This window comes from Archocentrus centrarchus, chromosome 6 (genome assembly GCF_007364275.1).
Source record: "Archocentrus centrarchus isolate MPI-CPG fArcCen1 chromosome 6, fArcCen1, whole genome shotgun sequence".
NCBI classification, from domain to species: Eukaryota; Metazoa; Chordata; class Actinopteri; order Cichliformes; family Cichlidae; genus Archocentrus; species Archocentrus centrarchus.
Window position 1 is genome coordinate 18592300 of NC_044351.1, and position 17603 is coordinate 18609902.

A 17603-nucleotide genomic window follows, 5' to 3' on the forward strand; every position below is an offset into this window, starting at 1 on the left:
AAGACACACTGTAAATAATATGGATTTTGTGTTTCTTTGCAGAGTTTTACCCACTATCATTTTGATAGAAGACAGACATACTGTTATATTATATATGCAATATCCCTAATTGTCCTTAACCATCTGTCATTGATTTAATTCAAGTCATCAAGGTTAATTTGAGTGAGTTATTAGTTTGATTTGGCCTTGTAAGAACTAAAAGAAATTGGCATGGAAATCATAAGGCAAGCCACACCCCCTTAATATTAATATGATTCAGGATGTAAAAGTTCAGGAGTAAATACTGTTGATTGGCCAAAAATCTTAGCAACCACAATTAGACCCAATATAAAATTTGTCAGCAAAATTAAATTAAACTGTACTCAACCATTGGTAATGTGCAATGTTAAATAAGACTCTTCACATTTTAACTCATATTAAGTGTATTTTAAACTGATAATAACCTTAACTGTTTTTGACAATTTAAGGTTTTAAATATACAACTTTAATTGTCATATAAAGGGACATTTTTCCAGCATTAAATTAGGAACTATGGACATATTCACGATAAAAACTTTAAAATTCATAATAAGCACATGCAGCTTTCACTAGGACACCTCTGAAGCTCTGCACCAGTGGAGACTCCAAGCTTTGGCTGCAGCAGCATAGTGTGCCAGTGTCTGAACTGGAATCAGATTTCCCTGGCAGGATCAGGGCTTTGGGGCAGGGGGAGGTTACTGAGGGTAGACGTGGAGGCCCTCATGCCTGCACTGTGTTAGAGGCACCTGTTGCAAATGCATTCCCCTTTGTAACTCAATCACATGTCAGACAAGGAAAAGAAAACTGTTATTACAGAGTACTGCTTCATTTAAATCATGCAATTTTCAATCAAGTCAAAAGAAAACCCAGCTGGCTCATAAGTCAGTGAGGCTGTCTGCTCCACTATGCCCGCTGCTGGAACAGATTCATGTGAAGCAAACCTCTGAAAGCATCAGGAGCATGCAGACATATTAGATGCTTTAAATTTGGTACAGCGTAAATTACATACTGATGATCCAGTGACCCAGGGAGAGGGTCTTGACTCGGTCACTGTTACAGTGAGTTAACTAATGAACCTGTGTGAATATCTTTAAATCAGCAGGACACTGGGATATCATCAAGGTATAGGTTGGATTCAATGGGTGCAATATTTATTTGTATTTGTATCGAGGAGTATATAACAAAGTCACCAATTAAAATTGTTTATGGACCTCATTTATTTATATATTTGGATATTCACTGCTTGAAACGGCATGCATTTTTGATTTTGTGTGTGAAATCTGGATTTACCTGAAATTGCTGTTTAAAATTGTGATGTCACTTACTGGAGTACACTGTCAACATTTTTGGAATAAAAAATACTGATCTGGTAGATTTTTTTGTTCTATTTATGAAACGATTATATATCAAGGCTGTTTCACTTCTTTTTATTTTTAATTCTATTTATACACTTGTATTTACTCAGCAGTCATTGAGCTTCATCATCCATTAATCAATGGTTAGTTCTGGATCAAAGGCAGGCATCTGATGCTACCAGCAATGACTGTTCATTCATAAATTAGACTTGGTTGCTTGAAATGTCCATACACTTTGGTGTGTTGCGCTTCACCTAGCCAGCAATGCCAATAAAGTATGTTTGCAACAAAATATTTAATTTCAGGTGTGAAAGACAATTTTCACTTTAAGTTTGCAAGAAACTAAGAGAAGTTTCTTGCAACCCAACAATGCTAATGTGAGAATAAAACATTACAGTTCCATGACAGACTGTTAGAGGTTCCTACTTGGGGAGATTTTGTGGTTATCAGGCAGAGCAGATGTTGGTTTGTTTGTTTTTTAGGTGACTTTTGTGGTGCATTTGATTATTCCAAGGTCTCAAAGATAGACACAGAAGTGTCGAGCCAACAAATGCTAAAAATAGGATCGAGTTTCTATCTCTGAAATGCTGCAATATGCATGGCCATGTGCTACAGCACAACAATGGCTATACTATACACGTTACACGAAACAACCTGTGCTTTTTCGTGTTTTATTTTAATTGAGAAATCAAAGTTCTGGCATTTGAACTTTTCATTGTGAAGTCATGTCTGAGCCCTGCTCCACTAATGTGTGCTGCATGTGTGAAAGTGTGTAAGGAAAGACTTCTTCAAAGAGTAAGAGGTAACTGAGTACGAGGATCTAAAACAGGGCACAGCTGTTCACACAGGCCTGTCCCCTGGCCTTCCCCTCTCCCTGTGAAGGCCCAGTCCCATGCACCCCTGGAGACCCCTGGGTAATACTGCAGTGGTCACACCAGCTCAACTCTGACTGCATTTCAGACAAAGTGGGTGAGCAACTCACATTAGACATGGCAGAAAGATAGATTATACAAATGACGCATCTAGTGCAAAACAAATTTGTTAACTTATGTATATTTGTTATGACCCCATGTGTCACTTGGGATTCAGGAGCTGTTTAAGAAGCTTTATATCAGCTACACACAGTAGCTCCTTGATGTGGACATATTCAGTCTTAGGGCAAATTTGTGATCAAATAGGGCCCTAATTAATTTGTAGTTTACTTGAAGGTGATGTCAGCTCAGTGGTTTCTCTCAAAAATGTTGTTATTTTTCGGAGACCAGTGTTAGAGTTAAGTACGACTGACCACGTTAGCTGAATCTTAAGCAAGTGTACTGTGTCTCATTAAAAACTCGTGTGTTTATGATGAATTACAGAGGAAGGAAAAAAGTGTGAATCCTGACTAACACAACAGTTAGGGATCACAGCAGTGATTGCAAACGATTAAAATTCCCAAAATATTTAATCAGTGGATAAGTAACAATTATAAGAACTGAAGGCACTTAAGAAAGGTGTAGTCTTGGGGAAAAAATAGCTTTCTATGTATTTAGAAATCTAACATCTTTAAGCCCAAAACTGTTTTTTATGAGCTTATACTCATGTAATTCTGTTGCTCATTTGTTACAGAACGAGGCTGCATTTTTAAAACACACAAAGATTTTTGTTCTCCGTCGCTCATATAATTATCCAAGTTATACAACCATTTCTCTGCACAAAAATAAGGTAAACAGTTCCAAACATTACAAAGCTTACCTAGAGTCTGTTTTTCAAATTTAGCGATGCCTTGAAAACTGCTTTTGTTTCATGAAACTGGAGGGAGAGAAAATAAAACAGCCGAGGGCAAAGAAGTATAGTTAAATCTTTAATTTGAGGCAATTTGATTCATTTAGCTGTAGTGGAGACAAGGAGTCCTGGGAGACAGTGCCGGAGGCACTGTTTTTGTCATCTTCTTTTTGTATCAGTCTCAGTAATTCTTGTCCCCAGGGGCGGGCTGTCAGTAGCAAGGCTCCATGAACACATTCCTTCTGATCCAGGCCATTATCGGCCCATTCAGCAGCACTGGAGCCTGCTTACGTGGGCCTCTCTCCGTACTGACCTCCTGGGCCCTCGCCTGCGCCTGACTCAACAATCCCACTAATCCACACCTCAAAGACTACTAACACAAACTTTAAGTCTGGGAATAGACTCCCAACCGTAGAACATGATCGGAACACAACTCTGTCCATCCCTGTCCACATGCAAATGCACACATACACATGCACTATAAAAATAAATAAATAAATAAATAACGTCTTCAGCTGTTTGCAGTCAGGAAGTTATAAGAAGGATCTTCTTTATGGCATGATCTTAATAGTCAAGGACCAGACATAATGTAGCATGTATGGTGTGCATTGTTATTTCATTTAAAGGAAACCCAAAGGCAGATCTTTACAAACAGATGGAGACAAACATTAAGAATATTTTTGACAATTATATATATTCCATTTCTATCATTCTATCAATACTTTCTATGCAGAAAGACCACATTTTACATACCGCATTTAATCTTTGAGTGTGATTTCATGTTAAATACCAGATTCCTCATAGCTGGTAATAAAAAGCTTCTTTAAGAACAAAGATAAAAATCCCTTTGGTGTTGAAACTGTACCCTTTCTGGCTCAATACGCCCCCTCTCTTCTTCCTCTTCTCTGTTTAATTGCACATTTTTTACATCAATATGCAACATAATTACTGACTGTCATATCCACATGGTACCACAGGTTTTCTTGTGTGGGCGCCATCTTGCCCTAGGGCCCCAAGCTATCCACAGGGGACTTTCCTGTTGCAAACTGCCTCCATCAAGCCCACACATAACAGCACATTCATTGAAATGTATTAAACCATAAGTGGTGTCATGTATTTTTAATACGCTTCTGTAGTTTGTCTACAGAATACGCTGACTGCAATTACAAAATCAAACTACTACAGAAGCATAATTAGCTGCATATTTGCACTCAGTTCATTTGAAGCATTTAAATGTTTCTAATACGTTCATAACTGTTGCATTGGACTGCCTGTGACCATCCATACAAGCAGTGTAAAAATGAAAACACTGTTCCACAGGATGAAGATTCAAGCCAAAACCTACTGGCAGTAAGTGGATTTTCACACTTCAGGAAGGAATCATAAACTCATGCTAGCATAGCATTCACATGCAAATGCTGTCCGTACACATTATTCATAAACTCAGTATTCCATTTTTAAACTTGACAAAAGTAAGCATGTTGCTTTGAGAACAAATTCCAGTACTGCCTAAATGCACTTTTCACTGGTTTGAGTTCATATATTCTTTGAGGATCTCTTTTATCTGTTTTCAGCGCTGTGCACCAATAGTAGTAGTTTACTGCATGAAGTCAGGAGGCGGGGTGGGAAACACTACAGAGAGAACAGGCACTTAGTGTGAACCACTGTACTTTTTAATGTTTCCCAAATGCTAGTAAATCTAACCCTTCTAAAATCCACGGTAAAACATTATGCCAAGTATGACATCACCCAACTACAGACCCATTTTTATTATTTTTAACCAGACCAGGGCTGGGCAGGCCACAAAGTCCAGTTTAATGCTCAGCTGCCACATTGAACAGCAGAGACTAGTTTGGTGAGTTGAGTCATTTACGTTAGATCTAAGTGGCAAACTCAGAGAACCCCTCAGGTGTGGGAGGGATCAGCTGCTGTTTTTCACAGTGTAGTTTTGTTGATTACTGTCAATAATTTCATCAAAGAATGTAACAAAACCCATATATCATATGTTTGTTTTGTTCAAACCATCCATCCATTTTCCTTATCCAGCTTGGGGTCGTTGGGGGGTTTGAGCCTATTCCAGCTATCTGGGTGAGAGGTGGGGTACACCCTGGGCAGACTGCTAGTCTATCATAAGACTAACACAGACAGATAACCCAGAGATTCAGTGTACAATCACACACACACACACACACACACACACACACACACACACACACACACACACACACACACACACACAAGATCTGGGAAGCTGGACTCAGAAATGTTTTCAACTCATACTTGATAAACGAGTTGAAATTATTTCTTCATTTTAAGTTGATTTACGGATCAATTAATTGAACTTCATAAATGCATATGCAATTCATGTCCATACATTTCAAATATACTAAGTCCAGGTGTTTACAGGATTGTAAATTATTCTGAAAGGTACTGCTGCTTTATGATGCAGACATCAAACTGAACAGGTCTACACAGCATACTTTGCCTATAACCTCATAAGGAGCCATAAAATCCATCCATCCATCCATCCATCCATCCATCCATCCATCCATCCATCCATCCATCCATCCATCCATCCATCCATCCATCCATCCATCCAACATTTGTCTCCAGGTAAGCATAAAAACACATTAACCCTTTATAGACCAAGCTATTGTTATGCGGCAAATGTGTCACTCAGTACTCACAGTGAATGTAACTAGACAGTGCAATGAAATGCATAAGCTATACCTCACATTATGATACACAAAGAATATTCCCTCCATCCTTATTTCCTTTCACATCTGGATGTTCCACCCTGAAATTTAAAACAACAGTAGCAGTAGTTCTTTTGTAGTAGTTCACAGACTGTGAGGAACATTACTTGATTCCCAAAGGCCCCTGTTCATCTTTGAACTTGACAAATGAATGACATTTTCTCTTAGATTGTGCACTTTACATAGTATTTCCTGTTTTGTCAGGACCATGGATAATAGTGTTATTATTGTGTTCCCCCTCCATTTCCCTGTTCAAGGATGCTCATTAGAAGACCAACCAGCTAATCTCGTGCTGGTCCTGATAACTGCCTTGCATGGCGTCACTCTAGTAAATTGCCGTGACTCCCTGTTAAAAGCCGGCAGTTGATAGCAGTATCAGGAGACAGGCTGCTTTGGGGAGACAAAGTGTCCGGCTCCAAATGACCTCCCAAAATAGACAAGTGCCTCAAGACCAAGGGCCACGGGCATCTCCAGCCAAAGCGAAGGAGCTCAGACAAGGCCAGTTCAGGAAGAACATGTCATCAGAGCCATTGCTGTTAATGGTATGCAGATATTCAAGGGAGGCGGCAGACACTGACTAACCCCTACCCTCTGAGCAGAGCCTTGTCACACCACAGACAGGTCAGACTTGGAGCCGCCTGTACAGAGTGGGAGCCACTCACTACCATAGAGCTGATAATGATTATGGCCATTTCACTATCATGAAACAGGCCTGTTCTGTCTCTCTGGTGGTGGTCAGAGGACTAACATACCATATAGACTTAATTGTATAACCTGAGCCTTATATCTTCACACAGTTCCAAAGGCACTAGGTTATCCACATGGACCTGAAATTTGGTGGGCTTGTTTAAGAAAAGCAGGAAACGTTAAGACAGCAGCCATGTTCAAAGAAACAAAGTTTTTATTAGATAGCCTGTATTGTCTCTCTTTACCCAGGGACAGTGTGATTTAAGGCCTGCCTGGTGAAGCGGTCAGCTCTGTGACCCCATCTTTCCCTGATGGTGCATATAGGGCACTCATTCTTCTCTATCCAACCGCTACTCTGACTCATGGTCTCCCTAACCCTCACATTAAAGACTTATTTGTTCGGTCCTACAACCCCAATTTACACAGAAAGACCATTGACTGTCCCTATTGCTACACTTTAATTGCTGGGCCTCATTAAGTAAATCCACAAAAAAAAAGAAAGTAGGAGGCCTTGACTTATAAACTAAAAACCCAGTTCAGAAAAAGCTGGGACACTGTTTATTATAATGTAAATAAAAACAGCAAGGATTTGCAAATCTCATAATGGCATATTTTATTCACAATAGGACACAGAAAACACATCAAATGTTTAAACTGAGAAAATGTACCATATTAAGGAAAATATTAGCTCATTTTGAATTTGATGGCAACAACATGTCTCAAACAATTTGGGACAAGGGCAACAAAAGGCTGGAAAAGTAAGTGAGACGAAAAAGTACAAGTACAAATTGGCAACAGGTCAGTAACATGAATAAGTGTAAAAAGAGCATTTTAGAAAAGCAGGGTTTCTCAGAAGTAAAGATGGGCAGTGGTTCAACAATCTGCAAGTAACAGCATCAACAAGTTTTGGAATAATTTCAGAATAATGTTTCTCAACATAACATTGTGAAAACTTTGAATATCTCATTATTCACAGTACATAATCTCATCAAAAGATTCAGAGAATCAGGAGAAATCTCTGTGTGCAAGGGACAAGGCTGAAAATCACCGCGGGAAGCCTCTCAGGCAGCACTGCATTAAGTGTCTGTGAAACTGGCAACTAGCACATCTGGAAAGGCACCGTCAGTGCTGAATGGTATATACAGGTTTTAGAGCAACACATGCTCCCATCCAGATGATGTTATTTTCAGGGAAGGCCTTACATATTTCAGCAAGACAATGCTAAACCTCATACTGCATCAATTACAGCAGCATTCTTAGTAGAACAATCTGGGTGCTGAACTGGCCTTCTTGTAGCCCAGGCCTTTCACCAATTGAAGACCCAGGACTAGAATCCTCTATCGGACAAGAATGGAACAACATTCCTCTCCAAAAGGTCCAGCAGCTGGTCTCCTCAGTTCCCAGAGGTTTACAGACTGCTGTTAAAAGAACCGGGAATGCGACACATTGGTAAACATTTTTGAGATATCTTGCTGCTATCCAAATGAGCTAATATTTTTTTTAATATGGTACATTTTCTCACTTTAAACATCTGACATATTTTCTGTGTTCTACTGTGAATAAAATATGGGTTTGTGGGATTTGAAAATCATCTGTTTTCATTTATATTTTATACAGTGTCCCGACATTTTCAGAATTGGGGTAGTAAAAGCAAAGCAACTCTAGTGTATCCTTGCTGGATCTGCACATGGGTCAGCATAAGGCAAGGTGAGAGGAGGTCAGTGAATACTTTTTTGAGTCTTTTAAGCCTGTGGAGAAATACAACGAATAGCAACAGTAGGCACTTTAAAAATGTAAAACTCCTGACTTACCTGTAGCTCAGCTACACATTACAGATACGTTAAATTTAATCTTCCATAACAAATGACTAACTCAGCAGATCCATCCATCCATCCATTTTCTTCCGCTTATCCAGGGCCGGGTCGCGGGGGCAGAAGCCTAAGCAGAGAAGCCCAAGCTTCCCTCTCCCCAGCCACCTCCTCCAGCTCATCCGGAGGGACCCCAAGGCGTTCCCAGGCCAGCCGAGATACACAATCTCTCCAGCGTGTCCTGGGTCTACCACGGGGCCTCCTCCCGGTGGGACATGCCCGGAACACCTCACCCAGGAGGCGGCCAGGAGGCATCCTAATCAGATGCCCGAGCCACCTCAACTGGCTCCTTTCGATGTGGAGGAGCAGCGGCTCTACTCCGAGCCCCTCCCGGATGGCCGCACTCCTCACCCTATCTCTAAGGGAGAGGCCAGCCACCCTTCGAAGGAAACTCATTTCTGCCGCTTGTATTCGCGATCTTATTCTTTCGGTCACTACCCAAAGCTCGTGACCATAGGTGAGGGTAGGAACGTAGATCGACCGGTAAATCGAGAGCTTCGCTTTTACGCTAAGCTCCCTCTTCACCACGACGGACCGGTGCAGCGTCCGCATCACTGCAGAAGCAGCCCCGATCCGCCTGTCGATCTCCCGTTCCCTTCTCCCATCACTCGTGAACAAGACCCCGAGATACTTAAACTCCTCCACTTGAGGCAAGAACTCGTTCCTGAGCCGGAGATGGCACTCCACCCTTTTCCGGCTGAGGACCATGGCCTCAGACTTAGAGGTGCTGATTCTCATGCCAGCCGCTTCACACTCGGCTGCGAACCGTTCCACTGCGAGCTGGAGGCCCCCCCGTGATGAAGCCAACAGAACCGCATCATCTGCAAAAAGCAGAGATGAGACTCTGAGGCCACCAAGGAAGAAGCCTTCCGCCACCTGGCTACGCCTAGAAATTCTGTCCATAAAAATTATGAACAGAATCGGTGACAAAGGGCAGCCCTGACGGAGTCCAACACCCACAGGAAACAAATCCGACTTATTACCGGCTATACGGACCAAGCTCTCACTGTGGTTGTACAAGGACTGAATGGCCCGCAACAATGGGCCAGACACCCCATACTCCCGCAGAACCTCCCAAAGAACACCCCGAGGAACACGGTCGAATGCCTTCTCCAAGTCCACAAAGCACATGTAGACTGGTTGGGCAAACTCCCACGCACACTCGAATATCCTTGAGAGGGTAAAGAGCTGGTCCAGCGTTCCACGACCAGGACGAAAACCGCATTGTTCCTCCTGAATCCGAGGTTCGACTAACGGACGCACCCTCCTTTCCAGCACCCTGGCATAGACCTTACCGGGGAGGCTGAGGAGTGTGATCCCCCGAAAGTTGGAGCACACCCTCCGGTCTCCCTTCTTAAAGATGGGGACCACCACCCCGGTCTGCCAATCCAATGGCACTAACTCAGCAGATCCACTAAGATTATTCTGAGGACTGATTCCAAGAAACATTTCAGCTGAAATCCTCTGCTGAGAGACCCAAACCTGGATTTTAGAGTTCAAAACAACTTTTCAGCATTGTAAAGATCACATTTTCAAATGAGTGCAATGTAATTATGAGTACGTAATTATGCAATAATGATTGGTTGTTTGGTAATGGCACACCACTGGAATATGGACTCAGTGGGTTCAGTGAGTGACACCTCAGTTCCAGCATGTTCAGTCCTGAGTGGTTACTTGGAAGAAAGGCAAATTCCTTTTTGTTACCCAGACTGAACCGTGACAATTGATTTTAAAGACTGTGGGGAATGTGCTCAGCAGAAGCAGAAGATGGAGCTTGTAGTGCAAATAAGCTGTTGTGCTCAAATATGTTTAATTATCTGTTTTTGAAAAAAAAAAAGTTAGATCTGCATATCTGAGCATGATCCTGCAGTTTATGCTGATCACTGGCACAAATCTATAAGGATATAGCTACAATGCCAGATAATAAATGTCAGGTGGGTTTCCAAAGGTCTTCCAGCTTGTTTTTTATGCTCAGCAACTTGCACATGTCAAAGATGTTTCTATTATCCCAGCAACAGCAAATTTGTCTCGATCAGCTACTTGTCATTATAATCTTGTCATTACTAGTGCTTAGGGAGATGAATCTCCATGTGTCTATTCAAACAGGCTCCCCTGACACTGCCAACGAATTAAAATCAATTGGTTTTTCTCTTGTCTTTATAGCCCACGGCAGCCTGTGAAAAATGGATCCTCTTAAGAGGTAACACAGTATCCATGTGGGGCAAAAGTCCAGGGCATGACTAATGGAGCTCCAGTCTATATGCTAATGCTACATAACACAACACTAATACTGGCTGCATTAAGTTAGCCATGATACCAGGATGATATCATGTTTGCTGAAAGGAGAGCCAGTCGATGAAAAATGGATGATAGCACAAAATACCATCCTCATAATGCTCCACATCGCAGACATAGCTGCATGGTGGGGGGAAGGAGCAGTGGTCATTAGGACTCTTAAAGGGTAACGGCTCCTAACTCTGATTTACTTGATCTCCTATCTTGGAGGAAACCATGGATCGCCTGCCAGTCTGGCGCTCACAGGCTCCCTGTGTGACCTCAGCTAGCGAGCCAGCTCACAATAGGTGGCCCACAGTGGCCCATGTCCCTGGTGCTTCAGTAGATTTGGGCCTGGACATGGGAAGGATTTCCTGGTAGAGAGTATGGCCGGAAGTAGGGTGTCGTTTCAGTTTGCAGGTCTATCCTTAGAGGTCAAAAAGAGCTTTTTCCCTCCGCAGGCCTCCATATTCTTTCATCCCCCCCACTCCGCCTCACAGAATTCCTTTCTCTAAACTTTTCCTCCACAGATGCAGAGCCATCAACATCTCAGTACATTCTCTATGTGTGGCCTTTCACTTAGTTATTGAGTTATCACATAGCTGGGATATGCATGATAGCCAGTGTTTTTGCCAAAAGTGAGACAAACAGGAAGAAAAACTGTTGTTTGAGCTCTCCCAAGATGAATATTCCCTAAGAGGATGTCCTCTGAGAGAAGCATGAAAATAAATTTGCTATGGTGAAAATATATGTTCCCACACAGTCACAGTCAGACACACAAATATTTTGTGGAAGCCACGGATCGGAAACCCAGCTGATATAACTGGAGCAAGGCGTAAAGGCACGGTGAATGATCAGCAGGATATATGTACAAGGACACACAGGGTGAGACACTTTTCAGTGAGGAGCTGTTACAAACCTCTCCTTGCAATGTTCTCCTTGAGGCCAACGCTGGAGCCACAAACCAAGGGATTTCCCAATGTGTCACCCACTCTAGGGGTATTAGTGTTTGTGTTACAGTGTCTCTCTGTCCTATAAACAATGTGTCTCTTGTGACAGTGAATCAGACACAGCCTGTCGGCTAGCCTCTCCGGCATCAGGCCTGCTTGCCAGAGATTGGTCGGGGGACTGCTGCAGAGCCATGCCATTTGTCATGCTGTATATTTACAGGCTGTGTCAGCACAAGGCGGGTGGAGCGAGACGTCTCCACTCAGTGCCTGACTCCATGGACGCCAGGCTCAGAACCTCCCCTCATTCATCTGTTTACTTTCTAAATAGACCTCTGTTTGGACTTACATCAGGGGGAGAGAATATCTAAGAAAACGAGGAAGGAAATCTGTGGAAAACAAAGGAAAGGGAAAGAAACTCTCTGTGATAGAGACTGCCCCTCAATGTTCCTGATTACGGCAGAGTTGCAGAGCGCTTGGCGCCATCAAAATCAGCCATCCAGGCAGCCGGGTAGGCCAGACAAGGGAAAGGAAGACTGGTAGTGACGCTTGCAAATACCAAGTAGAGGACTGTTAGGCAGCGCTTTCACTGTTTATGTATTTTAGATGGCTGTTTTTGATTTTGTAAAGCAGGAGATGAAAAATAGACACTTCCCATGCTTACTAAATCTGTTTTGTGCACAAATTATGCAAGATTTTTTGTGTAATGCATGGATTTCCTAATGTAAATATTTCCTTAATGTACAGTATATAATGTCTTACTTTAAGGAGTCACACCAAGCATGAAATCGCTCTACATACCAGAGTTTACATACAAAAATGTTTTGCAGCCCCAGCAAAGAGTTTTTTTTTATTTTGAGCCTGCCTACCACCACATATATCAATACAATTTAAATTTTTTCCATATTATTTGCCTAATAACACACATATATCTTGTCAACCTGTTTTAACCCAAGGCACACATTCAGTAATGAACACTCTGTAACTCAGATATTTGCAGCCACAAATGTTGGATGCATATTTTGACATGTCCTCTTAAGAGGATTCAGTGTTATGTCACAACTAAAAGAAAACATTTTTTCTTGCATTGGCAGCATAAAATATTTTGTATAAATATACCTTTAAGTTTATGTAAAATCAGTAAATCCAGGGATCACTCACCATTTTATCAGACTTTTTAGGTCACTGACAGCTGTATAACTTGCACAGGACTTCAGGTTTAGCACCTATAGCCTGAGCGCAGCTGTAATGTGTAATGTGTGGTATCTAAAACTGAAGCAGCTGAAACTGAAGTGGGAAAAAAATTGTCTAAAGCAGTCTGTTCAACCACACAAACTGTTTACTTCATTCCATTCATGTATTGTGAATGTGCGTGCGTATGTGTGTTTGTTTCAGCACACATCCACTCAGGGAATACTTCAGCTTTTCCAGGCTGCTGTGTCCTGTAGAACCCTAAAATGATGCAGTTTGTCCCAGTATTTTTTTTAATGTCTGTTATTAAAAGTAACTAATTATAGCACCTGACGATGAAAATATGGCAGTCAATACTGCATCAAAAGAGCGGTATGGGTCTCACAAACCATCTTGGTTTTGGGGCATTCATAAAAATCATACTGTGATTGGAAAGAAAATCCCGCTGGGGAAAGGTATAAAGAGACTAAGGGTCCTAATGTTCACAGACTTACAATGGATTTATGCGTCTGCATTAAATCTACGCCGTAGGTGTGTCATCACCCTTCTGAAACCCCGCAGTGTAACCTATGCTGTAACACAATGTTCATCTACTGAGAAATGAATCTACATATCATATTGATGCATCTACGGCAACGCCGTTGGCCACTTGTGTAGGCTACGTCATAGGCTCTACAAAGATTCACTGCAGAAGTCTAAAGGAAGCTTTCCCATCCTTGTCTTTTCATAAGGTAACCATCTGAAGGGGGCAAAAAGAAGAAGGAATCAATTAAAAATCTGATTCTGAACAGGTCTGTTTAAAGGTGAGTGCGAATCCCTCGAATCTCGTGCACCGTGGACTGTTAAGAACCTGAAGTCTGCGAGTTAAACAGCAGTTTCGTGACTAACTATGGAAAGAACCTTTAAAAATGGATTGCTTGTTTAACTACAAATGTATCATTTTAATTATTAATATTCACCCTGTGCGATATTAACCATCTAAGTACACTTGAAAATCACACACCTGATTTCTGCAACATTTTTTTGCAGTTATTGGATTATAAGCCTCAGAAATGCACATAACTAGTATCTGAAGAGACTGGATACTGACTATAACTGTGCTTTATGTTTTGCTACTGACAACAGATATCATGCACATGACATTTCTCAGTATATTGCTAAGTGGTCAACTCTGTATGTCCTCAGACTTTCCCATTGGTTGGCTTTTATATACAAATCTCTTCCAGCTGCCATTGCTGGAAATTGTTACTATAGAGGAATTTAACTGAATTTTAAAAGGTTGAGGAAATAGTTATCTCGATCAGTATGATTGTTCTTGAAGTTGTGCTGAAATTCTTTTGTAACTGTACCTTTGTTATTCTTGATGTTATTGCATATAATCTGGAGGTTTTTGTTGACTTGCTTGCACTGTGTGTCAGTTGCTTTTTTGTGACTGTTACCATTCAGAAAAAACAAACAAACAAAAAACAAAACAGGAACTTGCTTATAACTTGTTTTCTAGCGGACTTCTTTTTCCACTGATGAAACTCAAAATTAAAACAAATACAACGTGCAGGCATTCCTAAAGCAGAACACATACTTTTTTTTTGTCAAATTTGAGCATGAAATGTATTCAAAGACATCTTGGGATTAAGCACAATTAGGACATTCTTTAAAAGCCCAAACAGGCTATTATTTTATGATAAGCACAAAATATTAGACTACGTCCAAACCAGCTATGCTTCTGTCTCTTGTGTCACCACAGCAACTCTATCTAATCTAAACTGAAAAGAACAAGAACACCAAAAAACAACAGGACTGGCTGGGGCCGAGGCAAGAGTGAAGAGAAAATCAGCAGTAAAGATTTGAAACAGGAAGAGTGTGGCGTCAGTACAGGCGGGAGATAAGAGCACTGCGCTCCATACACAAACACAGGGTTTCTGTGGCTGAGTGACTCCCGGTTCTCCGGACGCCCTCACAGTAGCTGCCCCCCCCCCCAGCTGGCTCCGGACCACAGCCCGTCACCCAGCCCCGCACAGAGCAGATCCAGCAGCCTGATACATCCTCAGTGACTCCAGGGATTTTAAGGGGATTTGTGACTGATGGGCCCCTTCAAACAGGCAACCCTAGAGAAAAACTGAGGGCACTTCTATCATATGCTGGATTTCAAAAATCCCCCTTGATTAAATATCATTACAGCTCAGCTCCCAGGTAAATAATTAACAACAAAGCTTTCCTATGTCTTTCATTATGTTCTCCCACTGTGTGAGGCTAAGAGAGGATTTTTTTTTTTTTTTTATGATTACAAGTCCAGGTTGTTCTGTGAAACTGAGCATTTCTTCAACAAGGAGTCCAAATTTTAAAAAGTTCATTCCCACATGCTTTACGGTTCAGACCATAAAAAAAATGAAATCATCTTAATACAAGCAACAGGACTACAATTTAACACTGCTGTCATAAATGGCTGCTGTATTTACATACAAAAGCAGGATCACATATTCCTTTCCTTCACCACAAAACCACTATCTGTTGCAAGCATGCTTCAAATCCTATTATCGGAAAATCCTGAGTCAAATATCCTCCCCTGTGAATCTCGCAGGGCCATCATTCAGCGGGCTTGTGCGTGTTATGACAGAGAGGTAGAGAGAGAAAAGACAAACAGCAGAGCAGTCAGTAGAGCTTCTGCACGAGACAGAAAGTGCCAGAAGTGTAGCGCTAAACCCGATCTTGTGCAACAGTATCATTCTCAATTAACTTTGCTTGTGAAAAGCCCTTTGCTAATTTTCTCACAGCCAGGAGACAGGGGAGAGTCTCCAGCACCATCAGAGCTGTAATCAAACTGCTACAGGTTCCAGGCTCGACATGACGAAGACTTTGGGAACAGGGTTAAAGGCTGGGAACACTAGCTGGGTTAATAAAAGTAGCCCGTGGGGCACTGTTTTTCCAGGCGCTCTCTGTGATGTTTGAATGTGAACTCAAACAAGCCTTCATTATGTGGCCACAGCCCTGGAGCCCCTGGTGCTGGGAGAGAGGCCCTGCCACTGACAGCCATGGCTTGCTGGCAGATGCCGACTCCTTCCCTTCTGCTATACCTCTTTCTCTCTTTTCACTCCCCCGCCTCTGATCCCTTTCTTCACACTACTCTTAGCCTCTAATCCTGCACTCCCCCTCTCTTTCTTCTCTGGAGCAATCCTTCCACCTCAATCCCTTTACCCCACCCACCCCCGCTCATTTTCCTCCTTCACCACTGGTTCTCTGATTTCTCCCTTTCCACGCTTTTTCCCCAATCATCCTCCATGAAGGAGAGCTTTTAACCAGACCCTTGTAGGACCTGGAAGCCTCTAATCCGCCATCTTTGTCTGTGGGTTTAGTTTGCTATGAATGTAACTTTTTACCATACAGTGACAGCTGCCAGACATGTGTGGGTATATGCCGCTGGAGGTACTTCAGCATATCTGGTGGTCCGCAGTGCTGACCCATGCTTGAACAAAAGCAAATTATGTTCCATAGCATATGCAGTTAAGGACAGTACATCGTAATCACAAATTGACACTTGTGAAAACAGGCATTATTGCTTAAACACAACATTATTATTGGCCTGGTGCGCCGCTGCAGATGTTGTTTCATGAGTACTTTAGAGCTGAGAGTTGCACGGGACTCACAGTCCTCTTTACTACTGTTATTCAGTTTTTCCAGTAACTGATGCACAACTCCCTTTAAAAGTGTCCTTTTTTTGTCTAAACGTAAAATAAGCCACATGAAAATTGAACAATCCAGCTTATTGACTGGGTGTGTGTGTGTGTGTGTGTGTGTGTGTGTGAAAATACAGAAAGCAGAATGGTAGAATAAGAGGGGAAGAAAGGCGGGAGGGAATAAAAGAGATTTGTAATTAAAACCATCTTTTCTCCCAATGATTGCAACCCAATGTTTCCTAAAGCAGTGGCAAAAATGAGCCCTCCTCCTTTCTTTCACCCAATCCAGAGACACCCACTGTGTCACTCAGATAACAGCCACACAGAAATGATTGAGAGCACAGGCAATATTAAACTTCTGTGAAGTCAGAAAAAAAACGAATCAAAAAAAAAAAAAACAGATATATGAGTCGCCAAGCTTTGGAGAACACAGCACAGCATGGTGCCAGGGCAACATTACCAGTCTGGACTGATAAAGTGTGGAGTTCAGTTTAGGTGTATACAATATGTATATTTTTATTAGAAGATCAGTTCACAGGCTGTATATAAAAGACATACCTACCGTGACATCACCCACTCGTTTGTGAAATCCACTCAAAGTCCAGTTTCCATCTTGATTTGTTGCAACTAGATATGGTGAGTGAGGGATGGACGTGTCTAAGAAACCGAGAAATACTGCGTGTTTATAGCACAGTGACTCATCAATTATACCTGCTTTATTCTCTCTTTTGAGTCGAGCAGGGATCATAATTTACAACATGATCGTCAGGTTATATTCACTAAGCCTTGAAACTAGCAATTGAGGCCATAAATTCATCAGAAAAGTGTTTACAGAGATCACAGAGCAATGAAGCAGAGGTTGGTTTTTTAATAGACTTCCTTCCAATCAGACTTTATTTTAACACCCGATGAGCCACCCCCCTGCTGGCCAAGAGAAAGAATTCAGGTTTAATCCACTCTTCACTTTTCAGATGCAGAAACTACATCCATCTTTAATATGCAGTCTATTGATCATGAAAAGTGTATATACTATGATATATTGATATAATGATTATTAAATAATGAAAATGGACTG